The 10072-nt window shown below is 43.9% G+C and overlaps 1 long non-coding RNA gene across 1 annotated transcript; it reads right to left on the bottom strand.

Moving 5' to 3' along the window:
- Positions 1–1311: 1311 nt before the first annotated feature.
- LOC116697193 (uncharacterized) lies at positions 1312–10066 on the bottom strand. The gene is made up of 3 exons (XR_004333958.1): positions 9889–10066; positions 1411–1413; positions 1312–1322 (listed from the first exon to the last, which is right to left on the bottom strand). It is a non-coding gene; the product is annotated as an uncharacterized LOC116697193 (long non-coding RNA).
- Between the last annotated feature and the right edge of the window lie 6 nt (positions 10067–10072).

The following is a 10072-nucleotide window of genomic DNA, read 5'->3' on the forward strand; positions in this document are numbered from 1 at the left end:
CAGAAGTGTAGTATTTTATTATTAATTAGGGAGTGGCTTAATAAAAATGTCCTGTTGTTCAAATTCAGCTAAATTGGTAGTAAATCACATTGACTAACTTGGTGTCTCTTTGTCTCTTTTAATTGGTCTGGTTCTATCATGTGTACCAGGGCTATGCTCAGGCTCTGTCTTGGAGGCCAGTGTCCATTTCAAATGGTGAATCAAAATGTTGTGTTTTCCCCTAACAATGCCTGTGTCTTATCCTCTGGCCAAGTAAGAATACCTCCAAAGTGGACTATTTATGATGGAAACAAGAGAGAGGTCACTGGTGTGAGATATGTATGCTACGTATTGGGGTACTCTGCCCCTACTGACCTATCTGCAGTGAAATTAAAGAAAACGGATCGTTTTTACCTTCTAAGCGCCCATCGCCCCTTTACTGAAAGTGTACAGGCACTTCAAGAAAGTGCTTATATATAAAGCTGTTTTGAGAAAAATGGTTGTAAGTAGAGGCATTTGAGAGCCATCACTGTAGGAATTCCTGGAATGTCTTGTGTACAGCAGCAATAAAACCAGTTAACCCTCTGAGCCCGAGACAATCGCCCACGAGTAAAAAAGTACCTCTGATTCATAGTTTAATAACTTTTGAACCGTACAAGCGATTTACTCACTTTTGGTTTCGTTTAAATCCTGACGTTTTTGCGTTTACAGTGGTCTTTTCCCTGTCTTTCTAGCCTCTACAGGGGATTTTCTATCCAGCCTGGAACTTCAGCCTCTTTGGGCTTTAAATCCACACTGTTATATCCAAGATTGATTCACTTTATGTCCATAATTAATCGCGTTTTGGCTCATTTCTGCCGCTGGCTCGCTCCTCCGTCTCTGCCCTGTCTCTTCCGTCTATTGTTTCAGGAAGTACATGCCCATATATGGGAGATAAAGGTACCCCTCTTGTATGGAAGGCCAGAGGGGACAAAAATGCCTATATACTCTATGGAAGGCCAAATGGTGCACTATTTAGACACATATTTGCTTGTATAACATTGCTGTGGGTGTAATATCAATAAATATGACATTATTATGTTATTATTGGCATAAGTAAATGTCATGAGAGCAAAATGTCTTGACTTTTTTGGAAAAAATGCATGTATTTTGTCAACTGTATAAGTTATAATGATTATTTCTTCACAGCGTGACTCCCAAGACATATGAGAAGTGTTTTAGAATGGAAAATGGCTTAGGTTTTACTTACATGTCTGTGATATCAATACATATCTGGAATGTTCATTTATTTATTTATTTATCTTTAAGGCCCTACACCCATTTTTAACATGCAAGTGACCTCACTGCAACCCAAATATTCTAGTAACCTAGTTTGTCCTAAAAAAAATGATGTTCATATCTTGGCTGTAGACAACAGGGTTGATGTTTTACAAGCTTTTTTATAAAATAAATCCAGACGGAAATTAAACTGTAAAAATGGCCTCAGGGCCCCCAGGGTTAAAGCACATATAACAGCCCCAGCCGAGCTGGCGCGCGGACATGTGACGTCATGGGATTGCCATAACTATTTATACCCGCGCTAGTGCTTGAGACACTAGTTGCAGTCTTCTCCTGAACAGAGGTGTCACTAATGGGCAAAGGCTTCCGACTTTGCTATTTCTACGGACTAGAAGAAGAAGAAAAAGGTAGACAATGGCAGAACTGGAGGCAGCACTGCAGTCAATGCTTCGATTTGATTTGATGACCTACTCATCGGATCAAGCCATTCATTCACCATAAAAGAACTCATCTAAACTCAATAAGTTTTCAAGAGAGACTTGCAGTCACTCTGAGAGTCCAAGCATCCGGTTGCCCAGGAGCTCATTCATGCTTCCTGTTTCCGCTTTGTCGCGCGTTTCTGGAAATATAAGACTGGTGCGCGACCTCTGTTTCAATCCTGCCAGTTTGGCTGCTGCTACTTTAATTATTAAGGCTGCAGAACCAAGTTCTGCTATAGCACCTCTTTTAGGAGTGAAGGTGCAGCTGTTTGCCTAGGCCAGGGCTAATTTAGCAGGGGAATTTTTTTAATATTTTAGTTTTTATTTATCATTGTTAAATGTAGGCCTAAAGTGATTCTTACATTCTCCATTTAGGCTACATAACATTTCAACCGTTGCCCGGGCCAGCCTGCCCTATTCTCTACATTTTGCAGAACTGCAAAGGCGGTCTTGAGTGTACGTACAGTAGATGGTGGATAGTGTCACTATGGACTCCAAATTTTTAAAAAAGTAATATTGAAAGACATATCCAGAACAAGCACGCTGCATTTGCTAAAAAAGTATCCGTCTGGGGATGGGAGAAAGAGAGCGATTTCAGAACAGCAGCAGAAAGCAGAGCAGAGAAAATGTACTTTTTAGAATTAGATCAAATGGTCAAAAGACAGGGCCCTAAAAATGGCTACAAACATCCCCATATTAATAAATGCTCATTTAGACCTTTTAGTAATTCTGATATGCTCATTTAGACTTAATAGGCTGTTACCTTTTTCACAAGACTCATATGTTTTGCCTCTCTAAGCAGATTTATTTTGATAGTAAAGCTCTCTGGCCTATGCAGATGTGTTTAGAAGACATTCTTTCAAGGTCCAAATGGACCTTTCCTAGTGTGATACAGTCCAAGCGAGGAAGAATTAGATTCAGAGATCTACACAGAAAGTGATCAGATGCCGGAAAACAGAGTGTAAGAACAACAACATCATGCAGCCTGTTTCATTGGCCGCCTCCTAAGTGAAGAGGACAGCAAACAAGAAGAACAGAAAAAAATAAACGTCAGCTACACATGACTGTTTGAACCGCCAGGCGTTGCCTAGGAGAAGCTTATCTATTGTCACGGCAATGAGCAGCAGGAATGTAATTCGACATTACATGAGGTCGGACACTGGCGGCATACTGGTGTGACACATCCGTGACATGCTTCGAAATTAACATGCAATGGTGTCAATTAAAAGCATGAAATGCACTTAGGGGGAAGCTTGAATGTTTTTTCCCTGCGCCCCAAAACAGCTTTAGACAATGTGACTGGGGACACATGACGGGGTTCTATCACACTGTTTACATGAAGTGTGTGCCGAAGTGACAATTAGCGCCTTGCCTACAATCCTGGTGGGTGATTATCGAGTCGGACGACGGTTCACACATTGTATGACCTCCTCTTATATAATGTAACGGAAGTGATGCTGTAATGGAAAAAAAAAAAAACGCATCTCTAACCTTTTTGTCTCACACAAAAAGCAGCTGCACCTATGGTCTGACTGTAGCCACCTACTACTTTCCCTGCTGAGAGTGGAAATACTTTGAAGTGACAGACAAGAGCATGCACATTTGCTCTCCCTTGTCACAAATATTTCACCGGCACCGTTTGAGTTGAGGATTTGCTCTTTCATCACACTAAACAGCGGTGGTGTTTGTACAGTGATATTCTATCCCCCCCCCCCATTGCATTGTTGTTGTCTCGCTGTGTATCAGCTCACAACTGGGACTCACATGAGTGTCTCAGCTTGAAAAAAATAAAAATAAATGAAGGTACTTCAAGGGATGGATAATGACAGACGGACAAGGATAAGATGTGCGTGTGCGTGTGTGTGTGTGTGTGTGTGTGTGTGTGCGCGCGTGCTCGTGTGCGTGTGTTCACCCCTACGCTACAGTCTCACACCGTCTCAACTTCTGCGGCTCATCGTCGGTGGTGTAATAACAATATCACTCATCTCATATCTTCGGCTTAGTTTGCTTCCCCCGCCACCGCCCCATCCCCGCCGCCCCCTCACTCCACATTTATCATATTCATTTGATATTCAGAAATAAATGTAGCAGAAAGAGAATAATGCACCTCCTGTACGCGGCGTTCATTACAGATACATTTACATGGGGCTTTGCCTTCACGGTTTCAAATGGAGCACTGTTCGCTGGTGTTCCTCACATTTGTTGAGAAAGGGAGGGGGGGGGGCATGTCGGGGGGGGGGGTAGTCCTCTTCACATTAGCGCTATCAGTGAGCGATGATAAATGGGTCAATCTATCCATCTCTGCTGTCACATTCATAAAAGAAAATTTGGCCTTCGTCAAGGGAATCAAGCATGGCGCCGTAATATCCGCAACACATATCCATCAAGTCTAACTTGAGACATATCGAAAACGCTATAGCAAATATACCTGAGTGAATAATATTTCATCCGTGACAATGCAGCGAATACCCCGCTGCAAAAAAAATAAATAAAAAAATCTGCATTTCTCCGTCTCAGCCGCAGAGGAGGTGGGCTACTGATCATATTCAATCTGGAGGCGATCATGTAAATAGCCCTCCATCTTGGGAAGGCGATATGCAAAGCAGCCCGTCTCCCCTGTGTCAGGATCAGATTAATGGAAACCTAAAAGTGGGAATTACGGCCCTTATCCGGCGTGGCGTTCCGGGGAGGGGCTGGGATACGGGCCCTGGGGGAATCTGCCTGGTTCAAAGCCCATTCCTCTGGTTAAGGAACACGCTAAGATCCATGCACCAAGGTGAAGGGTAATTTCCTTTGATATTCAGCAATGTATTACTGTATGTAGTGTGCAAGCTGCATGCCCCAATGGCTCTGAGTGAATGTGTGTGTGTGTGTGTGTGTGTGTGTGTATAATGTATGCACACTCAAGGAGCCACACAAAGAAGGAAGTCGTAGCGGTGAACAACATTATGAAGTGGACGTGCAGTGCTGCATGGAGGATCAGGATCTTATGGTAAACTTGGCAGATCTGTGCCAAGATTGTTCGCCTCGCCGGCCAAAAAGAAAGTACCAAACTCTAATGTATGACTGCCTGGCTGTAGGATGGAGGACAGAGCCCAGCCAAGTGGGATTTAATGCTAGTTAGCCTGTTTAGCCTTGGCCCACTTAAAAGTGCAACAAAAACAGTACCACTGAAAGCATTAATTAGCACCACATTCTGTTTAACCCATGAGTGCATTGTATCTGCGCACCAATGCAAAACCCCAAACTCACACCAGTTCTGACAGACAGATCACCACAGAACAAACAACAAGCATGCATGTATATATAAATATATATATTCGTACAGCATGTGTCATTCAGAAGCCAAACAAAAATAACGTACGAGTGGTCTCGGCATAACCAATATCAAAGGCCAGCTTTTCATCCGGCTTGATCCTCGGGGTTGGAGGCTTTGTGTGGATATGACAACAAGCCCCGAATCTATTACCTGGAGCTCTGCGTGTGTGTCTTATCGAGGCTAGCCACAGTGTGAGGCTCTGCAACATGCACCGCCCCCGACTTGAAGGCGCTCAACAAGGATTGTTTTTATAAATATATATATATATATATATATATATATATATATATATATATATATATATATATATGAAATGACATATGCACAAACAATGCTCACAAGCACGCTCTTCATACTTCAGTAAACTCCGCCGGCTTATATGGTTGGATTTCATCAGAGTGTGGATGAAATATCACAAGAGGCTATTCACATAACTCCGTCCATTGTCATACAAGCCTGTGTATTTATTTCCTCTTCTGTCCCGCTCTTTTACCGTGCCACCTCACTCTTCTCTCGCTCTATCTAGCTCTCTCTCTCTCTCTCTCTCTCTCTCTCTCTCTCCCCCCGCCGTCTGCCTCTTTACTATTCATTGAGATCCAATCGAGGGTTTGGCACTCTTCCAGCTCTTCCACCCCTCTTTCTTACCTCCTTCCCTCCCTCCGTTGGCTTGCCTAAATTTGAATAATACATGACCTGGCGCACAAGCGTGCGCACACATGCACGCACGCACGCACGCACACACACTCACACACACACACACACACACACACGTATACTGTACATACTGTACATATAAACAATCTGACTGGCAAACTAGAGGATGAGTATTCTTCTGTACACGCTCTGGAAGCACAGCTGCTCACAATCTATATTGTCAACAATTTATCAACCCGGGGCAAAGTAGCGTGGCCCGTGTGTCGCGCATGTGTTTCAGAGCGTGTACCTGGTGCATTTTCAAGTATGAGCACCCTTGCGTGGGTATTTTTTTTATTTTATTTTTGATATAAAAGCTCGACCTGTGTGTTTGTGCACCTGTGTGTCTATCTGCATACGTGTTTGTGTGATGCAGTCAGAGCGCCTGGCTCCTCTCTGCACCCCGACATTAGCGCAGACAAGAGAATCAGTGGACTATTGAATGCAATTACAGTGTGCGGGCCAGACAATAAAGATTGATAGTGCCTTCGCCTTTTATCACACACCAAACATACCAGAGGTTAAAGCCTGCGAGCCTTGGGCTGCCGGCATTCTAATAATGATTGAAAATATGCCACTAGAGTGAGGTGGTATACTTGTGAAAGAAATACAGGAATGCATTGAACAAAAAGGGAAGTTTTTTTTTTTTTTTGCCTTACCTGGTTGGGTGATGCTCAGGGTTGTGTTTATTTCTGTGTCCATTTATTTGTCATTGACATTTTTGTTTCCATTTTGCCACTTTGACAAGACAAAAGACAAGTGACAGCAACAGCATGGCCCGGCAGCAGAAAGGGAAAAAAAACAGGTTGATATTTGAGCCAACAATTATGAAAAGAAAGAGTGGGTGAGTGTGCAGTTGGCCTTGCAGCTAAATATAAGTTTATTAGGAGGTATGTGACTCTGAAACTGGATAAGAAATGTGCTGTATATTTATATAGTGAGGCTCACATAAAACACAGAGCTTACAAGCGAGGGAGAGGAGTGTCCACTTATTAGTTTTTTCTACTTAAAACAGCTGTCTGCTGCTGGATAGGATGTCAACGACAACAGGGAAGTAGCAGGCCTTCAAATTAAAACAATGAGCTGAAAGGGGAACTACAGAGTTTGTAATAATTATCTGTGGCTTATTCACACTGGATTAGTATTACCTGGTAACCTCTAGTCATTTGTAATGATGATGGATAATATTAATAATTACCTAGCATATGCTGCCAAACACCGAGGCCAAATCGTCATATTTGTGATCCGGCCTGACTGTATATTATTTTTTCAAGGTTTTTGTTTCCTGTGAGCCTTTTTATTCCTTTTCGCAAAGACAGATATAGGATTGTTGCGGACGCCACCTTTCATGGCCAACAGAGTCTGGACCACTGCTCGACCGGGGACCTCAACAAAAGCACCAGTCTTCTGCCCGGTACAAAGTTTATTTATCCCTGCTAATCGTGGGTGGATCAATCCAAATATCGATAATATCGATACCAACGTTGGTAATGATATTCATCGACACCAATGTAATAAGATTGACACCTTAGTTTCAGTTTCTCTTCCAGAATACAATGCTGCGGTTTCATCAACGAGGTGACCTGGTTGGTTATGCCTGTGTAAGTGCTGCTGCTTTAACTTGGTCAAGTCCTGTCACAGCGAATCAGCCCAATGGTCCCAAAGCCCAATGGTCCCACAGCCCAATGGTCCCACAGCCCTAGGTTCCACAGCCCAATGGTCCCACAGCCCTAGGGTCCCACAGCCCAATGGTCCCACAGCCCTATGGTCCCACACCCCAATGGTCCCACAGCCCAATGGTCCCACAGCCCTATGTTCCCACACCCCTATGTTCCCACAGCCCAATGGTCCCTCAGCCCAATGGTCCCACAGCCCAATGGTCCCACAGCCCTAGGTTCCCACAGCCCATGGTCCCAAAGCCCGTGGGCCCACAGCCCCAATGGCCCAGAGCCCTGTGGTCCAAAGCCCTATGGTCCCACAGCCCTATGGTCCCACAGCCCTATGGTCCCACAACCCAATGGTCCCACAGCCCTATGGTCCCACAGCCCTATGTTACCACATTTCCAAGAAGTTTTTGCAATGAAAATTAGACCCTATTTTTCCACAGCTCTATGTTCCCACAGCCCTATGTTCCCAAAGTTCTAAGATTTTTCTTAAAAAATAACCCTAACTCCCTATTCAGAGAAAGGGGGATAAAACCTGATACCTATTTTTGAAAAAGAAAATGTGGGAACACTGGGCCTACTTTTGGAAAAAAAGCTTAGAAATGTGGAAACATAGGGCTGTGAGAACATAAGCGCGGAACAGGTACACTTTGTTCCTCCCCTCTTGTGATCTGATGTTGTAAACCGTCATGTGACTTAGCGGCGCCGGGCATACAAGCAAGCGAGCAGCAGGGCCCGGCGGCGGCCAGCAGCACACACACACTTATGCAGGACAGAAATGGAGGAGGAGAAGAATGAGGGAGAGGAATGGATGGCAGTATCTCAGTCCGTTGGGAGTTGGGTTGGAACCGGAGGCTCGCAAGTTCAAGTCCCCATACGGACCAAAGTGTGGTGGTGGACTGGTAGCTGGAGAGGTGCCAGTTCACCTCCTGGGCACTGCCAAGGTGCTCTTGAGCAAGGCACAGAACCCCCAACTGCTCAGTGTGCCTTTCCATGGGCAGCTCATCACCCTCTGACATCTACTGAGCATGTGTGTGTAATTCAGGCCTGCGTGTGATATTTTGTAAGATACAGTGTTGATTTAATAAATGTATACAAGCATATGGAAATATTGTCCTGGGTTTTAAAATATCCAAATATATATTCAAATATAAAATCTAAAGGTACAATTTTATGACATCCAAATGTAAAATCACAAAATTATCAAAAGGTATTGGTATTGTATCGGTATCCCCGATATTCACCCTGTATTTACTTGGTGTCGGATCAATACCAAATATTGCAGTATTGCACACCACTGATCCCTGCTGTCTAATCGTACGTTCCTTTTCAAAGAATCGAAACTGAAATTTGACATGCCTGAAAAGTTCCATGCCCTCGTAACCCCAAGAAACCCTCTTCATGTGTACTTAAAATAATTCCACAAAGACGCATGAGTTGATCCCTTTCATCCCCGCCATGCGATTCATCCAGACACATCAAAGCAGATTCTTGCTTGAACCTACTTGGGGAGTGAGGAAGACGCATTAAATAGTTGGTTGCCATTGACATACAATGCGTCATGATGGAGGAATAATAGGAGAGGGTGACCAAGGACAGATCTGAGAGAAGGAACACAGGGAAACAAAGAGCAGGACAGAGGAAGGAGACGAAAATGACAGCAGGAGGGGAGGAAAAAAGGACAAAAGAGAATAAAACACAGGATTTCTTTTTTTGTACTTTTTAAACGAGAGTACCAGACGCAGCAATAGCAAGAGGATGAGTGACAGAGTGATTGTTCTATTATGTGGCTGACTGGCCACAGCCCTCTAACATATGAACGTGCGTGTGCCGAGGCTTTCTTCGAGCGCGGCTGTTGATTATTTCTGTCCTATTAGTGACATTCTCTTTCAGTCGCTCTGCTTTCTCTGTTCTCTCTGAGCTTGAACGGAATAAATACACTTTACCTTGCCATGCCGCTGTTTGTCTTGCCTTCAAACAAAACCTGTTTGTGTTTCACACGGAGAATAAAAATCACACTTGATGCCTCTTGGAAGTGTCAATCTTGAAGGCTTTTCATTTTATTGTTGTAGTAGTATTATTCATTTTGTCATCATCTTTGGGTCTGGGTATTGTGACATACTCTTGTTTCGGTTTTGTGATGAGGTTTATCCATTTCTGTGGGTGCGTCTTCTTGTCTGCTTATGTTATTTCAGTTCCACTATAGATTTAAAAAAGGAACTGGACGTGTTCCCGCGGCCTTTTCTCAGGATAACAGGGATACACATTGGGCGCGTAGGGGTCTCATCGCGTGCCTGATCACGTACCTGGACGTGTATTTCGCTATGCAAGTCCCCGTGCGATCATTCTCCTCTTGTTTCTCTCCCTCCAACAAAAAGAGACGTAAAACTGGTAATTGTAACCTATATGTGGCTGCGTGTGTGTGTGTCTACTTGCGTTGATCAAGATGTAAATACACCTGACACCGCGAGAGAACTAGCCTGAAAATCCAGACCCAAATCCAAAAGATTAAGGGTCTGGCACTGAGTAATGAAAATGGCCCGAACTTGAGGGGCGGCACCAAGCGTGCATTTAAAAATCTCACTGCACGCAATTGGATAACACCACGACCAATCACAATAATACAGGGGGTGACGTATCCAGAGCCCCATACGCTTAGC

This window comes from Etheostoma spectabile, chromosome 10 (assembly GCF_008692095.1).
Source record: "Etheostoma spectabile isolate EspeVRDwgs_2016 chromosome 10, UIUC_Espe_1.0, whole genome shotgun sequence".
In the NCBI taxonomy this organism is placed as follows: domain Eukaryota; kingdom Metazoa; phylum Chordata; class Actinopteri; order Perciformes; family Percidae; genus Etheostoma; species Etheostoma spectabile.